We start from the raw sequence: 23,576 nt of genomic DNA, 5'->3' as shown, positions 1-23,576 counted from the left end.
CTTATAAGGAAAGTTGAGATCGAGACAAACCCAACAATCTCATTGAGATCGAGATGGACCTAACCATCTCAGAGAGCCCAGGTTTACCGGTGCCTCATAAGGATCATTGAGATCAAGACGGACCTAGACATCTCGAAGAGCCCAAATTTATCAGTACTCCATAATGAGATTGGGATGGACCCAACCACCTCGGAGAGCCCGATTGTACCGACGCCTCATAGGGATCCATAACTCACAATTATCTTTCATTAATGTAATAGCTCACCTCTTGGTGTCATTAATCTATGCAATGATCATATCAAACCCTTATGCATGACCTAATCATCCATGCCTTTACGCATGACTCATTCATGTTCTCATGGTCTACCCATGAGCGTGCAATAAACTCATACATCATGCTTCATGTTTGCAAACATGATATTTAACATGTGCCAATATACTAAAAGAATGCATCATGCACATAACATTCATAGAATGCATTGAACATGACATAAATGCATACATTGCATATGCAACATGCACAAACGAACAACATTTGTAAAAAACACACAAAGCAATATAGTATGCATTAAACAAGATATAATAGCACACATGACATACATATCATCATCACTCATTCATGAGTGCAAGGGCATTTCAACCTATGCATAAGTATACCTGTAGCACACACACTCCTTATTTTCACTAAGTTACATCATGCCTAGCATGACCCCAATTTCATGAAGGAAAAACACTTTTTATGCCCATACATTTAATTTATGCTCAACATTACTCTAAATCCAATAGGATATAGGCACTTCTATTCTCATACATTCAAATCATGCATTTGCATGAACCTCAACTTCTTTCAAGATTTGCATAATTATTTTCATCATGCACACTTACCTAGGGTCATTTACCCAGTTTCATAAACATTGTATTTTTCCAATGCACATAGGCATATTGTCATTTTGATACTTAGCAAAACTATCACTTATTTTGCATAATCTACATGTTATTTTACATAAACAATTAGTGCAAATATTTATGCATTATATACATATCCAAAACGAAGACTTATATGTGCATATAATCATATTCAATATAACACCCCAAAATTTTCAACTTAAAAATTTAGAATTTTTTTTAAAATATGAATCTTTTAAACAGTAGAAATGTTTGAACACAAGTTAGGCAATTCTGGGTGAGTTACAATGAAAAGAGAACTACATGGGACTGGATCCATTTTCTTAGGATTTGGATCTCAATCTCGATCTGAAGCCAAGCAACTCCATACATTCAACTTGATATTCATCCATTAAAATAAAAATGCAATTAATTTACCAACAGAGTATTACATCAATGTATATTGTTAAAATGGTTTTTGTCTAACTGGAACCCCAAAATAATCCTAGGAATAACTACTGTAGTGTTATGGTTTACCGGCCTTTATCCTGCATCACGCCATCGCTCCAACTAGTGTTCCTCACCTGCATTTCCCATAAAATAGGGTAAGTCTCTTTCGATCTAGTAAGATGCAACACAACATCAAGCATGTATGTTCTAAAGTATTTATTTTCTCATAGTGATCACAATTTCAATCAAAGCATTCACCTAACAATAATGTACAAACAACATGATTCATTCAGTGACACATCCATGATATGATAATAATGCAACAATTTGCATAAATCTCACAACTCATCAACTATGTATCTGTAATACAAGATGAATATCAACAATGGATAATAATTCTCAAATTGTATAAATAAGTCATTGTTTCATCTTAATTACTTACACTACAAGAATTTTGTGGATTAGTGACAGACGTTATCCATCGTAAATCCATCACTGAATTGTTTAGCGACCGATTGGTGATGGCTTAGCGATGGATAGTATTCGTCGTAATTTCTTGGTCGCTAATTAGCGACAGAACTGATCTAACGCTAGCTACTTTCATCGGTAATTCATGATGGGTTAGCGAATGTCATGATCTGTCGTTAATCCGTCGCTAAATAAGCACTGATTTGGTTTTGTGACAGATACATATCTGTCGCTAAAATTTAACGATAAATATGTATCCATCTCTAATATCCATCGCCCATTTAGTGACGAATTCATGATGGATTACATTCAATCACAAAACATTGACTGTTTCAGTTTTTTAGACAGATAAATATTTGTCCTTAATCCATTGCTAAATTGGCGATGGATATTATTTATCGCCAAATACTGTCAGCATTTTGTGACTCAATTTCTTTAGAAAATCCATCGCTAAATATTGGCGACGGATAATATACGTCGCTAATTCATCATAAAATTTAAAAAAAAATAAAACAATTTTGTTTAAAATATAAATATCGAGAAAAAAATTCATTATATAATTTATATAACCTGTGTATAAAAAATAAAGTACACATAAAAAATACATATACAAAGTAGGTGAAACAAATTTAACATAAGTTATAAGTGAAACAAATTTAACAACCCACTATAATCCTTGTCAAGTTCTAATTAGTTACAAGTGAACATATACAAAGAGTTTTGTTTAAAACAACAAGTACGTGAAACAAATTCAACACATGAAGCTAATCCTCACCAAGATTCGGAGCATCATCCACTTCATTGTCTCAATCTGCCCCTCCATCCATGCATCCATCACCTCCTCTACGCTGATCATCTCCAGCATCCTACAAGAGAACCAAAATATTAGTATTAATAAATAAAATATAATAAAATAAATTTATAATAAAATAAATTATATGCAATGCACCTAATCTAAGGCAATCAAAGTAACATGGTTGAATGACACAAACTAGCAATAAAGTGAAGGACATTAACAGAATTCAAAGGTTGTCAAAAAAAATTTATAGTGATGAAATCATGCTTATATGTGTTCTAAGGTTGTCAAAAAACTTTCATAGTGATTCAATCATGCATATATGTGTTTTAAGGCAGTCAAAAAAATTTTATAGTGATTCACTCATGCATATATGTGTTCTAAGGTTGTCAAAAAAAAATTTATAGTGATTCAATCATGCATATATGTATTGTAAGGCTATCAAAAAAATTTCATATTGATTCAATCATTTATATATTTTTTCTAAGGCTGACAAAAAAAATCATAGTGATTCAATCATGCAGATATGTGTTCTAAGGTTGTTAAAAAAATGTCATAGTGATTCAAGCATGCATATATGTTTTTTAAGGCTGTCAAATAAATTTCATAGTGACTCAATCATGCATATATGTGTTCTAAGGTTGTCAATAAAAGTTATAGTTATTTGATCATGCATATATGTGTTCTAAAGGTGTCAAAAAAATTTATAGTGATTCAATCATGCATATATGTGTTCTAAGGCTGTCAATAAAAGTTCATACTGATGCGATCGTACATATATATATTATAAGGTTGTCAAAAAAATTATATAGTGATTCAATCATGCATACATGTGTTCTAAGGTTGTCAAAAAAAATCATAGTGATTCAATCATGAATATATATGTTCTAATGCTGTAAAAAAAATTATAGTGATTCAATCATAAATATATGTGTTCTAAGGTTGTCAAAAAAAATTTATAGTGATGAAATCATGCTTATATGTGTTCTAAGGTTGTCAAAAAACTTTCATAGTGATTCAATCATGCATATATGTGTTATAAGGCCGTCAAATAAAATTCATAGTGATTCAATCATGCATATATGTGTTCTAAGGCTGTCATAAAAATGGTACAGTGATTCAATCATGCATATATGTGTTCTAAAGGTATCAAAAAATTTTATAGTGATTCAATCATGCATATATGTGTTCTAAGGTTGTCAAATAAAATTTATAGTAATTCAATCATACATATATGTGGTATAAGGTTGCCAAAAAAAAGTATATTGATTCAATCATGCATATATGTGTTCTAAGGTTGTCAAAAAAAAATCATAGTGATTCAATCATGCATATATGTGTTTTAAGGTTGTCATAAAAATTGTATAGTGATTCAATTATGCATATATGTGTTCTAAAGGTGTCAAAAAAATTTATAGTGATTCAATCATGCATATATGTGTTCTAAGGTTGTCATAAAAATTGTATAGTGATTCAATCATGCATATATGTGTTCTAAAGGTGTCAAAAAATTTTATAGTGATTCAATTATGCATATATGTATTGTAAGGTTGTCAAATAAGATTTATAGTGATTCAATCATACATATATGTGGTCTAAGGTTGTCAAAAAAAAATCATAGTGATTCAATCATGCATATATGTGTTCTAAGGTTATCAAAAAAATTTTATAGTGATTCAATCATGCATATATATGTTCTAATGTTGTCAAAAAAAATTTGTAGTGATTCAATCATGAATATATGTGTTCTAAGGTTGTCAACAAAATTTCATACTGATTCAATCATTTATATATGTGTTCTAAGGCTGTTAAAAAAAATTCATAGTGGATCAATCATGCATATATGTGTTGTAAGGTTGTCAAAAAAATTTTATAGTGAGTTAATCATGCATACATGTGTTCTAATGCTATCAATAAAATTTCATAGTGATTCGATCATACATATACGTATTGAAATCTAATGACATGAAACTAATGACATAAAACTTTAGGTATATATTAAAATAAATGTTATGCATACCTGACGGGCACCGAAGCTCATGTTGAAGGCAGACGGAGTTCCACTGTCCTGAAAAAAGTTGCACAACTCATTATGGACAAGGTTGGGAATGACTTCATGTAAAAAGACATGCATTGTGTCCTAAAGAAGCTGGCGGACACCATCTCAAGAAATAGCAGGGTCAATCAGACGCTGGGAGTTGATGCTGGTGGGAGAATTCTGAGAGCCCTGGTTGTAGGAGGCAACGACTGGTGTGGTGTTCATATTACTTCTAAACCTGAACGCACGACCTTTTTGGGGTTCATCGATTATAGTCACCCATGATGTAGGATCAAAATGTGGATACTGGGTGGAGTCATCGCCATATCGCTCTACCATCTGTTGCTCGTATGACTCCTACAAAGTAATGATTATAGTATGAATTAATAATTAAGAATTATAATGTTTATGATAATGTAATTCATGGTAACTTTTATATTATAATGTTTATTAATACAATAAATGCATATCATTATCGCTCTTGTCTTCTCTAATACAAACTCTTCCGTGCTATTATGTTTATGTGTTTCAACAAACACATCCTTATAAGGCCCATGGCCTCCTTTTTCGGCTTTCTGCATGGTTAAATGATAAAAAAAATCAATTAGAAAGTATGCATAAATACTTATAAATTTAACAATATATATATATATATATATATATATATATATATATATTGATGAGTTACAATTTTCTTCAGGTGGCTCCCAAAACTCCTAGAACCATATGTGCATAGATGGGAATCAAGCATCTTCACTAAGTTTTGTGCAGCCTTTGCTGAGCGGTTTCAAAATTCATGGCTCGCCCACTTGTCACATATTATATCCCAATAATCTGGCCTGATAGTAGAAGGGTCATGGCCCTTCCACTGCAATGGATCATCTATCCTACCAGCTGCTTTTATTCCTGCAGTTTTCATATTATGAAGCATGTCAGCAAATCGACTGATAGCCACCTTCTGCCACACTAGCCTCGAGTTCTGCTCCTCCTTTGCAGTCACAAAGCGATTTGAAGCCTACAAATAATTTCAAAAAGTTAGTACACATGACTACAATAAAAAATTAAATATGAAATACATTAGCTATGATAAACGATTGTATACCATGAATGAGGACCATAATCTATCCAACACCTCCTTTGGGTACTCTTTTTATTGAGCGATCAGTCCTGAAAGATGTTGAACTAGTAACTTCTTAATTTTTCGATTCACTTCTTATGGCTCAAACCTTGCGCTGTATATGAATTGGTACACATTAACAATCGACTATCGATATATACTATTTATAAGATAAGTATTGAACAAGTGACAATAAAATATTTACGATCGACTATCGATATATACTATATGAATGAGTCATTGTGTGTCAGACTGAGAAGACCCAGCATCCGATGTTGTCTCATGATGTGTATGAGTAGCTGGTGTAGGTGGGTCATGTGCAGGCGAAACATCATCTATAGAATAATGAGTTAGAAATTCACATAATGCATATTTAAACTAATCAAGTATATAATTATTTAAATGATATACCTATCGAAGCATTACGTGAAGACGAAGGCTGAGACTGGCTATCACTGAGCTGGGATCCTATAAAGACGATTAACAAGCAACAATTTTTATATCAATATATAAGCAAAAATATAATGAATGCCTATATTTAAATATAACACAAAGACATCTACCTAATGTTGTCCCACGACCTCCACTTGGTCCTCGACCACTAGGTGCTCGACCCCTGTGACCTCTATGAACTATATCCTAACAAATAAAAATGTTATTTGGATCAGTTACATAACTCTTGATCTTAGCACAGACATGATATATGCATGAAATATAAAGATTTAAAGGTCATACATGAATCAGTTTTATAATTATGCATGAACTGTGCATGTACATACTAAGTATGCATGGAATGTTACATGATATGCAATATATACTGTGCATGTAGATGGTGCATATGAGAAAGTAATGTGGTATGTATTATAAGATGTATTTCACTAGCTCGAGTATGCTTCCTCATCACTTGTTTGACTTTCATATTTTTCTTTTTTCTCCTCCTCCTTTTCGTCTTCTTCTTTATTGGGCGGCCATCCACTTTGTATATAATTTGGATCACATTCTTGCATACGTGTGCCATCGGGCAATGGAGATGTGACATGCAAACCATGTGTGACATCGTGACCATAAGAGAAGTCATACATATTATCTGATTGATAGTAATCACCCTCTTCAACAATCTTGTCTTCCTTTAACTGATCATACTCGGGGTATAGTTTAAACTTCACCTTGCAAACCATCCACCATTCATTTCTATTTGACTTCCTTATATTCGGATATGAAGTATAGTAAACTTGTTGAGCTTGTGATGCTAATATGAATGGTTCATATGTTTCAAACCTTGATTTATGATTCACCTCCACAATGTTTGAGGCTTTGTCGACTCTTGTTGTTGTGGGATCAAACCAATTACACTTGAATAAAGTTATTATGTTATTTATGCATAAGTAAGTCAACTCTATTATTTCTTCAATAACATCATAGTAGTCAAGTTCATTTTCACTGTAACTGCTACCCTTGACACACACACCACTATTCATCATTGACTTGTTTACACCGTAGTCTTTTGTATGAAATCGATAACCATTTATGATGTACCCGTTATAACATTGCACAACTTTGGGAGAACCATTTTGTAAATCACATATTCATTAGTCATTAACATCACCATGGCGGACCTACAAGCATAAACAATGACTGTAAACATGACCAATTAAGTAACATATTGTTGTTTACACTGAAAGAATGCATGTCATTGTCCTTACCAACTCTTTCAACCATGCTCCAAACTTATTTTCATGTTCTTTCTGTACTTCTGAATAAGTGAGATATGGAAGTTCTTTTTGCAACTCCAGATCAAATTATCTGCACTTAACAAATAATTATATTACAGAACCATGCACGTAGAGAACTTAGTGTAACATATTATGTATACCTACTCGATGTAGAAGTCGATCTCTAAGCAATTAAAAAAGATATAGATTTGTGTTGTGTCTTGCTCTCGATCTTCCAAGAGTCTTGACCGACAACTGCCAAAGGCATTCCCAAGTAGTTTAAATATCGATAGTTTGTCAGCCATAATAACTTGTTCTCCATCATCATTACAAGGTGGGCAAGTGTAACATGTTGGAATGTGAGGCTCAAAGTACATAGATGAGAAATTTGAAATCTCTTCTAAAGTATACGCCTCACAAATTGAACCCTTCACTCTTGCTTTATTTTGAACCTTTTGTTTTAGATCAAACATGCATCTGTCAACAATATACATCTCGTAATATAATAAATTTCTAATAGCATTAGAGAGAAAAATAAAAATAAAAATATACCTTTCAAATAAGTACATCCACCGATATTGCACAAGACCACCAACCCTAAGTTCATATGGCAAGTGTATGATCACATGTTCCATAACATTGAAAAATGTTGGCGGAAATATCTTCTCTAGCTGACAAATAGTAGTGATGATAGAATCCCCAAAATTCTTTATCTCAGTTACTATAACTTTCGATGTACACAATATTCTAAAAAATCGACTCAACTCGGATAATACCCCTTATATAGGTTTGTCTAACATATCATGGAATGCTAGAGAAATCAATCGTTGGATGATGACATGACAATCATGGCTCTTCAACCCATATAATTGTCCTTCGTCTGTCTTCACAGCCCGAGCAATGTTAGAGACGTATCTATCTGGAAATCTCAACTGTCTCAACCACTGACATACCTATTTTACTTAATCTGGTCTAAGTACGTACCTTGCATTTGGTTTCAGTATTTTGCCATTATACTCTTGGAGTTTTAATTCTGGTCTTTTATATATTACTTTTAAATCCATACGGGCATTTGGATTATCTTTCATTTTCCCTTTGACATTCATTACCGTATTGAACAAATTATCAAACATATTTTTCTTCGCATACATCATATCCAAATTATGTCGTATAAATAAGGTTGGCCAATATGGTAGTTCCCAAAATATAGATTTCTTTGTCCAATTATGATCCTTCTCAAATCCAAGGAAGTGTGTCACACTATGGGCGTCTGTCAGTCCATATGAAAAGTATCACAATCGTCTTAAAATCTTTATGTCAGACAACCGTGTAGGTGGACTTTCTATTTCAGTTGTGTCTGCTCGGAACACATTCTTTATTGTCGAAATGAATGGTCACTGCGTAGAAATCGACGATGACCATCAAACCAACACGACTTCCTTCTATGCGTCAATCTAAAAGATTTTGTATCCTCCATGCAGTACGGACATGTCAACCTCTCATGTGTGCTCCAACCAGATAACATACCATATGCAGGGAAGTCACTAGTTGTCCATAGAACACCAACCTTCATATTGAAGTTTTATTTTTTATGGACACCATACATGAGAACACTGTCATCCCATAATATTTTTAGTTCATCAATCAATAGCCTTAAATATACATCAAGATTTTGGCCCGGAGATGTCGGACCAGGGATCAATAAAAACAAGAAAAGATTTTGACGCTTCATACACAAGCTTGGAGGAAGGTTGTATGGGGTGATAAATACCGGCCAACACGAGTATGGGGTTGATCTACCCCTAAATGAATTAAATCCATCTGTACATAAACCGAGCCTAACATTTTTCACTTCCATTGTGAAGGTCCGATGAGTATGATCAAAGTGCTTTTAAGCTTCCGCGTCAACAGAATGTGTGATCTTGTCTTCATCGTGTTGAACTTTATTTGCATGCCATCTCATGTATTTAGCTGTCCTCGAAGACATATACAGTCATTGCAATCTAGGGGTGAGAGGGAAGTAGTGGAGTGACTTGTACGGCACTTCTTTTGACCTTGTGCTAGCATTGCCCCTTGTCTTTGGCTTGAACCGAGAATGCCCACATGACGGATATGATTTGTTATTTTCTTAATCTTTGAAATACAATATACAGTGATTTGGACAAGCATCTATCTTTTGATACCTCATACCTAGAATGTTGACCATAACCTTCGCACGGTAGAAATTTTGTGATAATTTCTTATCTTTGGGCAACATACTTTTCACAATAGAGCACAGACAATCAAAACATGATTGACTCAAATCATACTCTGACTTCAAATTTAGTAGTTGAAGAACTGCAGACAAGATAATATGACTCTCGCAACCATTCCACAGTGGCTCATCAGCATCTTTAAGTAAGTCATAAAATCTACAACCCGCATTGTCTGTTGCTTCTTCCTCTACCCCAGTTGGTACATCACTAGGACCTATAGCAGAACCCAGTTCTGGTCCTGCGACATCAAATATCAAATCCGCATATGGATTATTGTACACTATATCCACCCGTGTGTCAAAATTGGTTTAAAATTCTTTACCATAAAGCGTCCAATTCTGATAACCACTAACAAAACTCTTCTCGTATAGGTGATGTCTAACGCCATGAGATTCTATAAATTGATTGTTCTTACACATCGTGCAGGGGCATCTGATCCGACCGGTGGGATCCATTGTATTGACACTTGCCATTGCAAATTCAATAAAACTTTCAATACTATCCATATATTCAAGCGACACCTCATTATCAATTATCCTATGGTACATCTATTCACGATTTGCAGTGATTTTGTCTTATAATGTTATGGATATTATCTTAACCAGTTAAAAGAGAATCATAATAATGCTTTGATCAAGAAAATATTTAATTTATCATGCATTGATAGTGGATGTAATGATTTGATATATATATATATATATAGATATATATATATATGATGTCATTCACCTCCAAGAAGACTACTGTCAAGCAAAAGTAGTTTTTTTGTTTCAGTTAATGCATAATTTTTCTTTCCCTCTCTACCACAAACATGCTTAACATAAAATGCAATTCTATGAATTATTATGCATGCATTGATAATTTAATATTTTTGTGTGTAACACCATCACATCATATTTAGACATATCATAAGGATATTTAGAAAGATGAAATCACATTCACAAACACGATACATGCATTTTAAGCATGTTTTCATGATACAATTTCACATAGAATGCATAATCAAATCGAAAATAACTTCATGAAAGCGTGGATAGTCATGTCAAACATTGTAATACATTCAATCATTCATATCACAACAATGTCAAACATGTACATGCAGAAAACACACTCCAATATCCCGCTAATTACAACCATGACTAGCATGGAATCTGAACTATAAAATAAGAGCACTTCTATTCTCATACGTTCAAATCATGCTCAGCATGATCTCCAAACTCCAGCAAAACAGTTTTAGATATCCACAACTAAGTGTGTGTGTGCAGGAAAGTGTTGCATCCAAGAAAGTAAATAACATGTGATGCATCACTTACTCACCACAGGTATTTACCCGATTTGTATGCTTTTGCATTTGCATTTTTCTTGTTTCTTTTCGTATGACATTTTAAGCTGCATGCGATGCTTAGCATTAAACATCGTGCATTTTGCCCTGTTACGCACCTGCAATGCACATTTATATAGGCAATACAATGTAATAGAGAGAGAAAGCGAGGAGGGTGGGCTTGCCTGAGCCCGATCAAGAGCAAACGACGGGGCCTGGAGCTAGGGTGGGCTCGGCAACCTGGCCGAGCCCAACCTGAGCCTGACCCTGCCAAACGGGGGGGGGGGGGGGGGGGGAGAGAGAGAAAAGGGAGGCAGTGACAAAAGAGAGGGAAAACAGGGAGGGGGCTGAGCCCCTCCCCTGTCAAACGAGAAGAGGGAGAAAGCGAGGGGTGTGGGCTTGCTTGAGCCTGACCTAAAGCAAGCGAGGGGGCTTGAAGCTGGGGTGGGCTCGACAACCTGGTCGAGCCCAACCCGAGCCCGACCTTGCCAAATGGGGGGGGGGGGGGGAGAAAAGGGAGGCCAGGGGGGCAATGCCCTCCGGTCGGTGCCAAAGGAGAGGGAAAACAGGGAGGGGCTGAGCCCCTTCCCTGTCAAACGAGAAGAGGGAGAAAAAGAGGGGGGTGGGCTTGCCTGAGCCTGACCCAGAGCAAGCGAGGGGAGCCGGAGCTAGGGTGGGCTCGGCAACCTGGCTGAGCCTGACCCTGCCAAACGGGGGGGAGAAAAGGGAGGTCAGAGGGCCAATGACCTTCGGTCGGTGCCAAAGGAGAGGGAAAATAGGGAGGGGCCGAGCCCCTTCCCTATCAAACGAGAAGAGGGAGAAAGTGAGGGGGGTGGGCAGCGATGCCCTCCCCTTTGCCGCAAATGATCGGAGAAGGAGAAGAGAGACGAGAAGAAAGAAGATGAAGAAGAAGACAACAGAGATGGGGGAAGAGTTCACCTGAGAGGGCCGAACGCGGAATGGGGGTCGCCTACGTTGGGTGGCTGGAATACGGCGAGTGGGAGAGAGGGCTCACCCGAGGGAAAGGGGCGATAGAGGGGGGAACGAGCGAGGGAGGAGAACGGGAGGTGGCCGGTGAGGTCTCTAGAGGGAGCTATCTAATGGTGGGTCGTCGGAGAGTGGGGGTGGAGAAGGCGAGCAAAAATGGGGGCGATCGACGGAAGAGGGGAGAGAGAGAGAGAGAGAGCAGAGGGAGGGGAGCATTTCGTGCCCTACATGCCCAACGTCACTCAAGGTTGTACCTTCTACCTTCTCCAAAGTAGATCTGTGTGGGAAAAATTGGTAGCATAACCCCCCAAAATCTCGAAATCCAGTAGTATAGACCTCTTTCATGGAATACCCAGAAACCCAAATTAAGGTTAGGTGTGTAATTAACATTTATCATATCCTGCACCTCATTTTATGAGACCAATCAGGAGCCATAAGCCCAGGTACCCCCTTAGGGCACAATTTCAACACTATGGGTATCCAACCTAATCCCACATATGCTTGGGCATTTTTAGCCCATAAGAGCACTTTGTCGATGTAGGCGACTCATATCTAAGTGTGGATTTCATTTACGTGTTAATTGATTTATGGTATTTCCTTATGCACCTCACGGGTTCTTAATAAATCCAAGCTCACCCTGAGCTGACAAACATGTACATAAAAGTTCACATGAATCACAACATCAAGATTAACAATATGAGTGTCCACACCAATGTGCGCATTCACACTGCGAAGGTCCCTTGAACCATTCATGCAAACATGAGCAAGACAATATAAGCATGCATATTACACTAGGACATTTAAAATCACATTGTTTATTCATAACAAGTATCATCAACTCATGCATGCACCCACATGCTTACATACGCAAACTTTCAAGCACTTACAAGTACTTATTTGCATGTCTACCTTCTCCAAGTTATGAATGTGTGTATATATATACATATATTCTGACCTTTCTCTAAACGTGCACAACATATATTTACTTGAATGCATGCATTTGAATTTCAAAACATATATGTACATTTTTTTAAAAGTGAGTACGATCAGATTTTTAAACGCTTCAATGGTTCGAGTTTGAAATCCAAAATTGGCCTAATGAGGCCTAACTAAAATCCACCACATATGATTAGATTTTCTCTCAATAACCGATCAGATGTTCAACCAAGATATTGATCAGGTTTAAAGAAATCAAACTGATCAGACAATCAAACTAATCAAACTCTCAATGATTGATCAGATTTTTATCTTTAACAATAATAAACATATCGGTCTTCAAACGACTGATCAGAATCTTAAAGAAAAATCCATTGATCCAACTATTAAGCAAACTGACCAAATAAGTTAAAAGTCAAACATATTAAAACTTTAAAATGTCAACTAATCTGATTTTAAACCACCCTGTACAGATCTTTAAAACACTATTTGGTCTTGATTTGAAAATGCCAACAAATATTTTTTTTTACATTTCAGACCTGATCAGGTTAACCTTGATCAGACCTTGTTAATATGATTAGAATTTTTTAAAGTTAACCACGATCAAAATTTTGAAATTTGATCGGAGTCCAAATAAATTGTTTTTTACTTGCAGGCTTGCCTGCCCACACCCATGACCAACCAGGGTCTGAACGCCTAGCATTCAAACTTTGGTCTAGCACTACTAGATTCAAACCGAGGTCTGAATCTACCCAGTCCAGGTTGGGACGGTCCAACTAGGTGGCCGACCATGGTCTGAACCTCTTTGGTTTCAGTCGTGATTCACCCACTCGCCAACATCAAAAAAAGCAATACACTTTTTTTTTAACAGAATCATCACCACCCCAAGTGCTAGTTTGAACCTAGCCTATTCAGGGCATGGTCTGAGCATGGGCCAAACATTACACAAAAGCCCAAGGATATAATGTACATAAAAAAATAATAAGAAACCTATCTAGGCTTGGGATCAGATTCTAGAACTCTTGCCTAGTTCCAAACCCGAAACCTAAGCAAGGTTCATCATAAAGTCACATCAGTTACATACAAATATTATATATATCAAAATCAACAATACCTCTTAGTCTACAAAATGAGATCATCCATTGAAATACATCCAGGAACTAACCATAGACCATGGAAATAAACATTAACATATATTTAAAAGATGAAGAACAATCCATATAAATCCATATTAACCAAAAGCTAGCCATGAATAAGGAGTACAACTAGAAAGACTAGCCTTAAGATGCATATAAATTAAAACCAATCAAGAACATGAGTTTAGAAATTAAAGATCAATGTTAAAATCACATAGGAACGGAAATCACCATCAAATGCTTTAAAAAATAAAACACATCCTTAAAATACATAGAATCTATGAAATGAACAATGAAGGCTTCAAAACATGGGCATGGTTTTTGCATCCATGCATACCCATGCATTACTAGAATGCATGCACGTATGATGGTTTAGGAACTTTAGAATGTGCAAGAAATGAGGTGGATTTTCTTACCTCTACTTAGAACTGAAACAAGAACAAATGAATGAGCGGGGCATGTGGATCCCTCTTTCAATTCGTGTAGGGAGGAGTTCAGAAGCACCTCTCTCTACACAGATTTTGGTTTGAGTGATGCTCCTCAACCGAATTTAGTTCTTTGATGAACCCCAAGGCTGCTCCAAAAATGAAATAAGAAGAGGAGAATGGAAGAGAAAGTAGAGAGAGAGAGAGAGAGAATGTTCAGATGAGCTTTTCTAATTTTTCTCAACTATATATAGAATTTAATTAGGGTTCTTAAGGTTTTGGGTGACGAGTGGCTGTGGTCTAATCTTGAAGATGGAGGACTGAGATTAGGTCCAGTCACTCTCTCTAAAAATCGATTTTTCAAAGAAGGGTGCATTTCTCAAAATGTCTTTTGCATATTTTTCAACTTAAAAAAAAACAAATGACTTTTGTTCTTTGAAAAAGGCTTTATCCTCTTTAAGAAGGAGCCTTAGATTCCACCATTTTGATTCCTAGGAGGGTGCATGAGAGGAAGATCCTCTCATGTGGTTTCCTAGGTGCCCCTCTTTTCCATGTGCATAAAGCATAGAGAAAAGGCCCACCTCGGAAATTGACCAACATCTTGATGTCTGGTTTGAAACATGCCTCCCAATAATTTTTTATTTATTAGGATATATATAGTTTTGTCATCTTTATATTTTATTTTCTTTTGAACCTCAATACTCTTGGTCGACTATCTCATTGGTCCCCAATTGAATCCAAATCCAGTTGGGCCTCAACCTAATTTAGTAAAAACTTCATCATCAGGATAAATCTATTTTTTTTCTTTCTTTAAGTTACTTAAAATTTCATTTTTTGGCTTACAAATTCAATTATCATCACAAATCACTTGGCACACTCTATTATGTTTTGCTGAACAATTTGCCACTAATTTAATGAATTAACTGATTAATTAAATAGTTTAATCACCATACAAATTATCAAAAATTCTTGATTTAAATGCCAAATGAACCACAAGGTTAACTGCACCAAAAATTAAAGCCAGAAAAAAAAACAATTCAGATAGAGGTAAAAAATAAGTCAGAATTCAATAATTCACAATGACCAAGAAATTTTCCCATTAAAATATTATAGATTTTTTTCATTTTTTACATTTAAAGTATGAATATTAACTATGTACGACACTTACATAAAACTGAAAATAAGATGTGCATGTTAACTTATTAACTATGCACAACCACACATGCACATAGGCATTTTCAATGCGTATAATGGCACAATCAAAACCATAGCGTAAATATACATAATAACCATTTCAAAACTGAGTTTTAAATACACATAAACATCACTTAAAAACTGGTTTTGAAGCATGCCCATTATGAAATTCAAATCTGGATTTTTTTTCTCTTGGGCATTTCATCAAATACTTAGCGTGCGGCAAAATTCTCAAGGCAAAACTGAAATTCTAGCATATTTAAAGCATAAAACATAATTTATTATGCCACATAAATAATTAAAAATGTGTATTATAATGTCTCAGGCCGATCTTTCAGAATGGGGCATGTGCAGTGCGGAGCTCTATTGAGTAAAAAAATGCATCGAGTGTAGGAATGTATGGCATGCATTCACTTGATCAGTGACATGCAGTGGTAGCACGACATGTGATAGGCATTGATATCATCGTTAGTGCATCGCTATGTAGCGGCACAGATATGGAACATTGTTCGGTTAAGCAGTGCCAACGGATTAGAGGATGTTGCCTTTAGAGATTTGGTTAAGGACCTCTCGGCTTGCAAGATTGTCCAACGCGTAGCGGTTAGACGCATGAGGGTTAGGGCTAATTTCCCCAGAGATCACATTAGGTGATTTCAACCGAGTATGGTGACTCAGAGCTAGGCGAGTGAATGCCTAGGCGCTGATGAATGAGTTTGGGTGGTGCTCTTCGCTATGGTGTTCCATCATCAACTGGTCTTCAGACTGAGGGCCACAAGGTCTTGTTCCTTCAGTGGCGAGATTTTGCTATGTCGTACACATGAAGTTACAATACACTTTATGGCACGCAAGGCTAAGGCAAAGTTTGTGCCTCTTTTGGAAGTGATAGCTGGTATGAGACGGCTATGCACTAAGCGGCATGGACTACATGGAATGTGCATTTGGAAATGCGCTTGATTAGCTTTCGCTAGGCAGTTGCGCACGGAGTGGTGCACATGACCAATGAAAATGATACAGCACATAGAAAGATTATGGGTTAGCGGAGTACCCACGTTGAGCGGAATGCTCATTGTTTTGGTCTCTTGAGTTGACAGATCCTCAATAGATTATGTGTGCAGAAAAAGTTGTTATTTGTGGCTCATTGGTTCTTGTGAGAATGTTTTGCTGACTCTAAGAGATAGTTACAACATGATGGCTTTGGGAGGAGAGTTTTATCGTTGGGCCAAAGGTGCCCATGTGAGGCCGAGTGCTCAGGAAGACGCTTTGAATGACCACTTTGGGGTGATACGCATGAAGGCGTCCCCCACTTGAGGACTAGCTTGGATTGTTAGAAAACTGCAAGTTGGTACTTAAGAGAGTTGATATCCTTGTGGCACGCATTGGTGGTCATCTTTCTCTATGAGGACCACGAAGGGCTTGGGCTTGGGCTTGGGCTTGCCCTTGCTGGGGTTGGAAGGCACCCCAGTCATGAGCATATAGACAACAAGTTTGTCGTGCGGGCAAGGATGACCCGTTTATGTTTGAGATTGCACTAGTGTCTCATGAGCAGAGAATGCTCGACGATGGTAGATGTAAACCAGAACAAGTTGAGTAGGCAGAAGAAAAATAGTAAACCAAATATAAGTACAAAGGAAAATTGACATATCAGTGAAGGTTGTGTTCTTACCTGCATCAACATTATCGAAGACGACAATGGTTTTGGGTGGGAGAGAGTGTCTCAGGCCGATCTTTCAGAATGGGGCATGTGCAGTGAGGAGCTCTATTGAGTGAAAAATGCATCGAATGTAGGAACACGCAGTATGCGTTTGCTTGATCGGTGATGTGCAGTGGTAGCACGACCTGCGATAGGCATCAATATTGTTGTTAGTGCATCGCTGTGTGACGTCACAGACGTGGAACATTGTTCAGTTAAGTAGTGCCAGCGGATTAGAGGATGTTGCCTTTGGAGATTTGGTTAAGAACCTCTCGGCTTGCAAGATTATCCCACGCATAGCAGTTGGATGCATAGGGGTGTGTGTGAGTTAAGGCTAATTCCCCCAAGGATTACATTAGGTGATTTCAACCGAATATGGTGACTCGGGGCTAGGCGAGTGAATGCCTAGGCACCAATGAATGAGTTTGGGTGGTGCTCTTCACTATGATGTTCAATCATCAACTAGTCTTTAGACTGGAGGCCGCAAGGACTTGTTCCTTCGGTGGTGAGGTTTTGCTATGTCGTGTGCATGGAGCTGCAATACGCTTCATGGCACGCAAGGCTAAGGCAAAGTTTATGCTTCTTTCAGAAGTGATAGTTGGTATGGGATGACTATGCACTGAGCGACATGAACTACATGAAATGTGCATTTGAAAATGTGCTTGATCAGCTTCCGCTAGGTAGCTGCACATGGGGTGGTGCACAGGGCCAATGAAAATACTGCAACACATGGAAAGATGTTGGTACACGACCTTTGGCCGTTACGTTGGCCAGCTTTGGTAGCTTGGCGCATCGCGAGTTTGCGAAGCATTCTATGCTCATGACATAGCGATAAAAAGGCTTGTGGCGCTAAGGAAGGATTGTCGCGCCACACTAGCTTATTCAAAAAAGTAAGCCCATGGCAATAATGCTAATTAAATCTACAATTAATACAATCAAATCATTAGGTATGCATATGACCTATTTACGCAAAGCTAGTAACTAGGTTACATGCATCAACCTAATTACGCAACAAATAAAACATGCTTGCAACAAAATAAACTAGATATCCATTCTATAAATTCAATTTAGGGTTCCTACCCTCGTAGAACATAAAACAATGCTACGAAACCCAAAATGTCAAGGGGTTTTGTAATCCGCAAAGACCATAACAACGACAATACACCGAACACTTGGTGTGTGGTTGCAAACTCAAAATCCCCAAAAATGTGGGCACATAAGGGGTTGGCTGGGGCATTTTGCACACTAATGTGACCTCTTCGATGCTGCATGCAAACCGATGAAAAAGGGTGGGTTGATTCCCATAAAAATTGGCAAGAGGGGTACTTTTGATGGCCTAACACCAAAATCGACCTCCAAAGGCATCTTTAACAATGGTGGTGGTGTTCTACCAAGCAAATCGATGATGAGAAATGCGAAATTGTCCTCCAAGAAGGGCGTCCTCCATGAACAAGGTGAGAGAAGAGGGTAGATGGGTCGGTTCTAGGACTTTCTTCACCAAAAACACCAACAAGGAGGGTTGGCCTCCACAAATAGGGGTGAGAAAAGAGTGAAACGAGTGAGATAAAGGGAGAGTCTCATGGTTTTCACAAGGAGGGAGGTACAAAAGGGAAAATGAGTGTGAGAGAGGTTAGGGTTTCAATTTTTCTCGAAACCCAAAGATGAAGGGAGGAAGGAGGGGTCAACTATGGGGTTTGAGAAAGAAAAGGAGAAGAGAGGGGGAGTCGGGTGCTCTAGTGGGCCCCACTCATTCTCTTCTTTCTTCTCATGTGCACCCCTCTATCTGGGTTTGGATCGGGTCCCGACCCAAGTGGGTCATTTCACATCCAAACCACACCACACGCCAAAACAATAAATAAAAGAAAAATAAAAAAGAAGAGAGAAAAAATTAGGCAAATTAAGAAAATAAAATAAACTTAAAATTCCCAAAAAATACAAATCCATTAAGAATTTAAACATCATAACAAGAATTGGGTCGACTCACTGGGTCCAAATCCATTTGGACTCAAGATTCATAATGAAAAACCATTTTATGTTTTAAAATTTTCCAAAAATATGCTAAAACCTAAAAATCTCTATTTTTAAATTGTTTTTAATTGCAAAATCAAATATTTAACTCATGTCAGTGTTCGCATAATTAAAAATGCACATTTGTAGGTGAAAAGAGAAAAAGTGTCAAGTAAACATTAAATTGTCCATGTTTCTTATATTTTATAACTTGCAGTTAGCAATGGTATTTCTAACAAAAGCAAAGACAATCTATGTAATTGCCCATAAATTTTAAGCTTGGCTCGGCTCGACACAAAACATGAGCCAAGCTGAGCTCAATCTCGTGCTCATAATCAAACTAATTTAAATGAACCAAGTTTGAGTTGACTTGTTTATAAGGAAAAATACATTCTTTTAAAAATGGAAGAAAGAGGATTACAAAAAACAAGCACGTCAAATAGATATAATATATTTTTTACTACCTAACGAGCTTACGAAGGAGCGAAGCAAAAAACCCAAGTTCATAAGGATCCATTTGGATCTTATTCGCAGTTTGGATTTTTATCATTTGTATCATTTTTGCATTTTTGAGTCATTTATAATAGATATTGAATTTATGTATTAGATCCACTATCCAGGTTTCATTATATTAGGATAAATTTATATTTTAAGAGGGTTATCAAATTAGGTAGTTTATTTGAATTAGAATTAGGTAAAATCTCATCTATTTATAGATGAGAGAGCTCTGTAGATGTAAATTGAAGTTGGATAATTGATGTATTGTTATTTTCTTGAATTTTTGCATTAATTGTTCCTTATTTTTCATTATTTCTGCTTCTATAGAGTAAATCTATAGGAGTAGCTGATAACTTGCTTTTTCATCAATTGAGGGTTCATTTTGGATCAAAGTGGTATCAACCAACCCTCCTAGCCCCTTCACCACCATCGTCCTCCTGCCATTCTCCTCTACCCACCCTCACCGACCTTCTACAAGACCCTCACCTAGCAGCGCCCAAGCCGCCGAACCCATCAGATGGATTTTGGGAGGGCAGAGAGGTGATATCTGCCCCTTCTCCTTCCTCCTCATTTTTGACTACACACAACTGACCCACTGATGAGTTGCCATAAAAGCAAGCTCTTGCCTGGCAGTTTTCCTTGCTCATGCGCGCTCTCGTCTTCCCCATCTTCCTCGATTCTTCCATCCCCCTCAGACCTTCCTTCCAAAAACCCAACAAGGACAAGGGGTGCCATCGACCAGAGCTGGGCCGACAACTTGCCACTAGTCTAGTCTGGTTGGGCAGAACCTCCCTCCCCGACTGAAGTCCCCACGGCCGCATATCCCCCTCTTCCTCTCCATGACTATCACCGCCCCCTTTCTCTCACTCATTCTCTCTTCTTCTTAACTTTCGGTCGTTGTCGTCGAAGACATTGACAAAGATCCAGATGACTATTGGCAGCCGGCCACCAACCGATGACCATGGGCATTGTTCGGTAGCTCCACCAGTGGCACCGACACTTCTTCCTTTGCCCTTTGTCCTCTCTGTTTGCCCCTTCTTCTTGTTCCACCAGACCGTCATCGGTGTTGAGCACCCCGCTGGGCACCACTCGTCGATTGGCCAACACCGGTGGGGTGGTCGCTTGCTGACCGATCGACTCCCAATGGCACCAATGTCGTCAGTTGTGGGGAGGGGTGTCTTTTGCCCTAACTCGGGCGGAAGCCCCCACCTGATGGACACATGTGGAAAATCAGTTCACATTTAAACTAGTTCCCTCCTGTAAACCGCGATGCTAGTTCAGGGGTCCCAAACCCAATTCTTGTGGGTCTAGACTTGGTTCTGGTTCATGCCCATTACCAATCTCCTGAGGTCAGGTTTGGTCCATTTTTTCATCTAGATCAGCCCCAAACCCAATATTTTGGTTCTTTTTATGTCAAACCGACCCAAACTAGATCTAATTAAACTTAAACAGAGCCCCAGTTTCAAGCTGCACTGGGTCAAGACCAAGCCCATACATATTTTGGATTTGAATCAAGGTTAAACCAGACCTATTCCCATCTAGATTTCATCCAGTATCTGACCCAACCCATTATAGGTCCGATAAATCATTATGTTCCTGTTCTGGTCGTGATCCAACCAAATTATCACCAAGTCCATTATCCTTAACCAACCCATTTTACCCCAAATGAGCCCCCAAAACCCATTTTAGACCCAACACCCTTCCTAAACTCATTTGGACCAATCCAATGTAGACTTCTTTTAAAGACAACACATATTGCAAACATAACCTATCCATTTGACCCTTGACCTACCACAACTCACTTGGGTCTTATTAAGACTAACTTGAATCCAGTTGATTCTATTTGGATTCAAGTACATCTTAAGATGGATCTTTTTAGTTTGACTGTTGTTCTACATGAAAACCAATTCAGTTACATGCTACACCAGCCATTGGATGATTGGTTCTTTATTTCGCACTTGCTTGAGCATTCTTCATATCAAATCACACCCGTGCTATCAGATCTATGTCTTTCAGAGGTTCCAATGATTCATTATTCTATATAATTAGAGTTAAATTGAAAGAGACATAGGAGAGGTCTAGACTTGAGGGCAAGACTTTTCCAACCCAAGGAGAATGATACATGAGTGGAGAAGAAGACCCAAGGAGAATGATACATGAGTGGAGAAGAAGACCCGGATCTATAAGGATATATTTGAATATGATTCTTAGTTTAAATTTTTATTGAATCTTTTGTATTTTGTATTTGAATCATTTTTACATTTTTTAGTCATTTGTAATGGATATTGAATTTATGTATTAGATCCACTATCCATGTTTTATTAGATTATGATAAGTTTATCTTTTAAGAAGATTATCAGATTAGGTAACTTACTTAAATTAGAATTAGGTAAAATCTCATCTATTTATAAATGAGAGAGCTCTCTAGAACAATTGAAGTTGGATAATTGATTTATTGTTATTTTCTTGAATTTATGCATTAATTATTCCTATTTTTCATTATTTCTGCTTTCATAGCGTAAACCTGTAGGAGTAGCTGATAACTTAATCAGTTTTTCATGAATCGAGGATTCTATTTGCTCGAGCTAATATGAGTTGAGCCGTGCCGAGCCCTATCAGCCTCAGCCAAGAGCACCATTAAAATTTCTGTGGCTAATTCGAAGTGGAGTGCAATCCCAAGGTTTTGTTGTCAAGTAGGTGGCCGATCGACATGGGTTTCAAACCCACATGCAATGGTCCAACACCTTGGACAGGTTCCCTTATCATAATTCAAGAAAAAAAATCCATTTCAAAAGTGGACATTCTCACGTGGACAACAATATAAAAACTGTACCACCGAGGTGGTATCCCATGTGGTAAGCGGAGTCCTGTGCCAAGTTGAAGGCTCAGGTTCGAATCCCTCTGCCACATGAGGCTTAAGATATATCTGGTAGGGGTCTGCCTAACCCCATTTTGCTTATATATATATAAACTGCTCTTGGTAAGAGCTGTCAGTGCAGGTCTCCCTGTGGTGGGACGTTGCAGGTTTAAAGCTACAGTGGTACGTTGAATAATAACTGGTGGGGTCTGCCTAACCCCAGCTAGACTTAAAAAAAATCAATAAAAGAACTCACATTATATCAACTAGGACATGGTGTCCTTGTTATTTCATAAGCCCAATTTTAGGGAGTAAGGTGACTATGCGTAAGCTAAGTTAGTATCATTCCCTCATTCTGAACTCACTCTAAACACACATGGCTATTTATATATTAGCTTGATAGTTTTCTTATATAGAAAGGCCTGTGAAAACCGAGACAAAGAGTTCAAATTTTGGAAAAGAGAAAAACATAAATAGTAAATATACACATTTAGAAACTCTTTAACTTATATGGGTCAGTTTTGGAGTTAATCCAACAAAACCCAAACCTGGTCACTTGTTATTTGAACAGGTTTGGGTGCAACCTGATGGGTTTGGTTGCCCGACCCGAATAGTCCTACGTTTATTCATTAGATCGTTTTCTTTTCAAGTTTCCTCGATTGTAAACATCTTTTGAGAGAGAGAGACAGTACAAAAGCAATATATATATATATATATATATATATATATATATATATATATATATATATATATATATAAAGAGAGAGAGAGAGAGTGAGAGAGGTGTACGAATGGGGCTGTAGT

This window comes from Nuphar pumila, chromosome 6 (genome assembly GCF_984573655.1).
Source record: "Nuphar pumila chromosome 6, dmNupPumi1.hap1.1, whole genome shotgun sequence".
Lineage (NCBI taxonomy): Eukaryota > Viridiplantae > Streptophyta > Magnoliopsida > Nymphaeales > Nymphaeaceae > Nuphar > Nuphar pumila.
The sequence above is the reverse complement of the archived record's forward strand: the minus strand, read 5'-3'. Positions refer to the sequence as shown.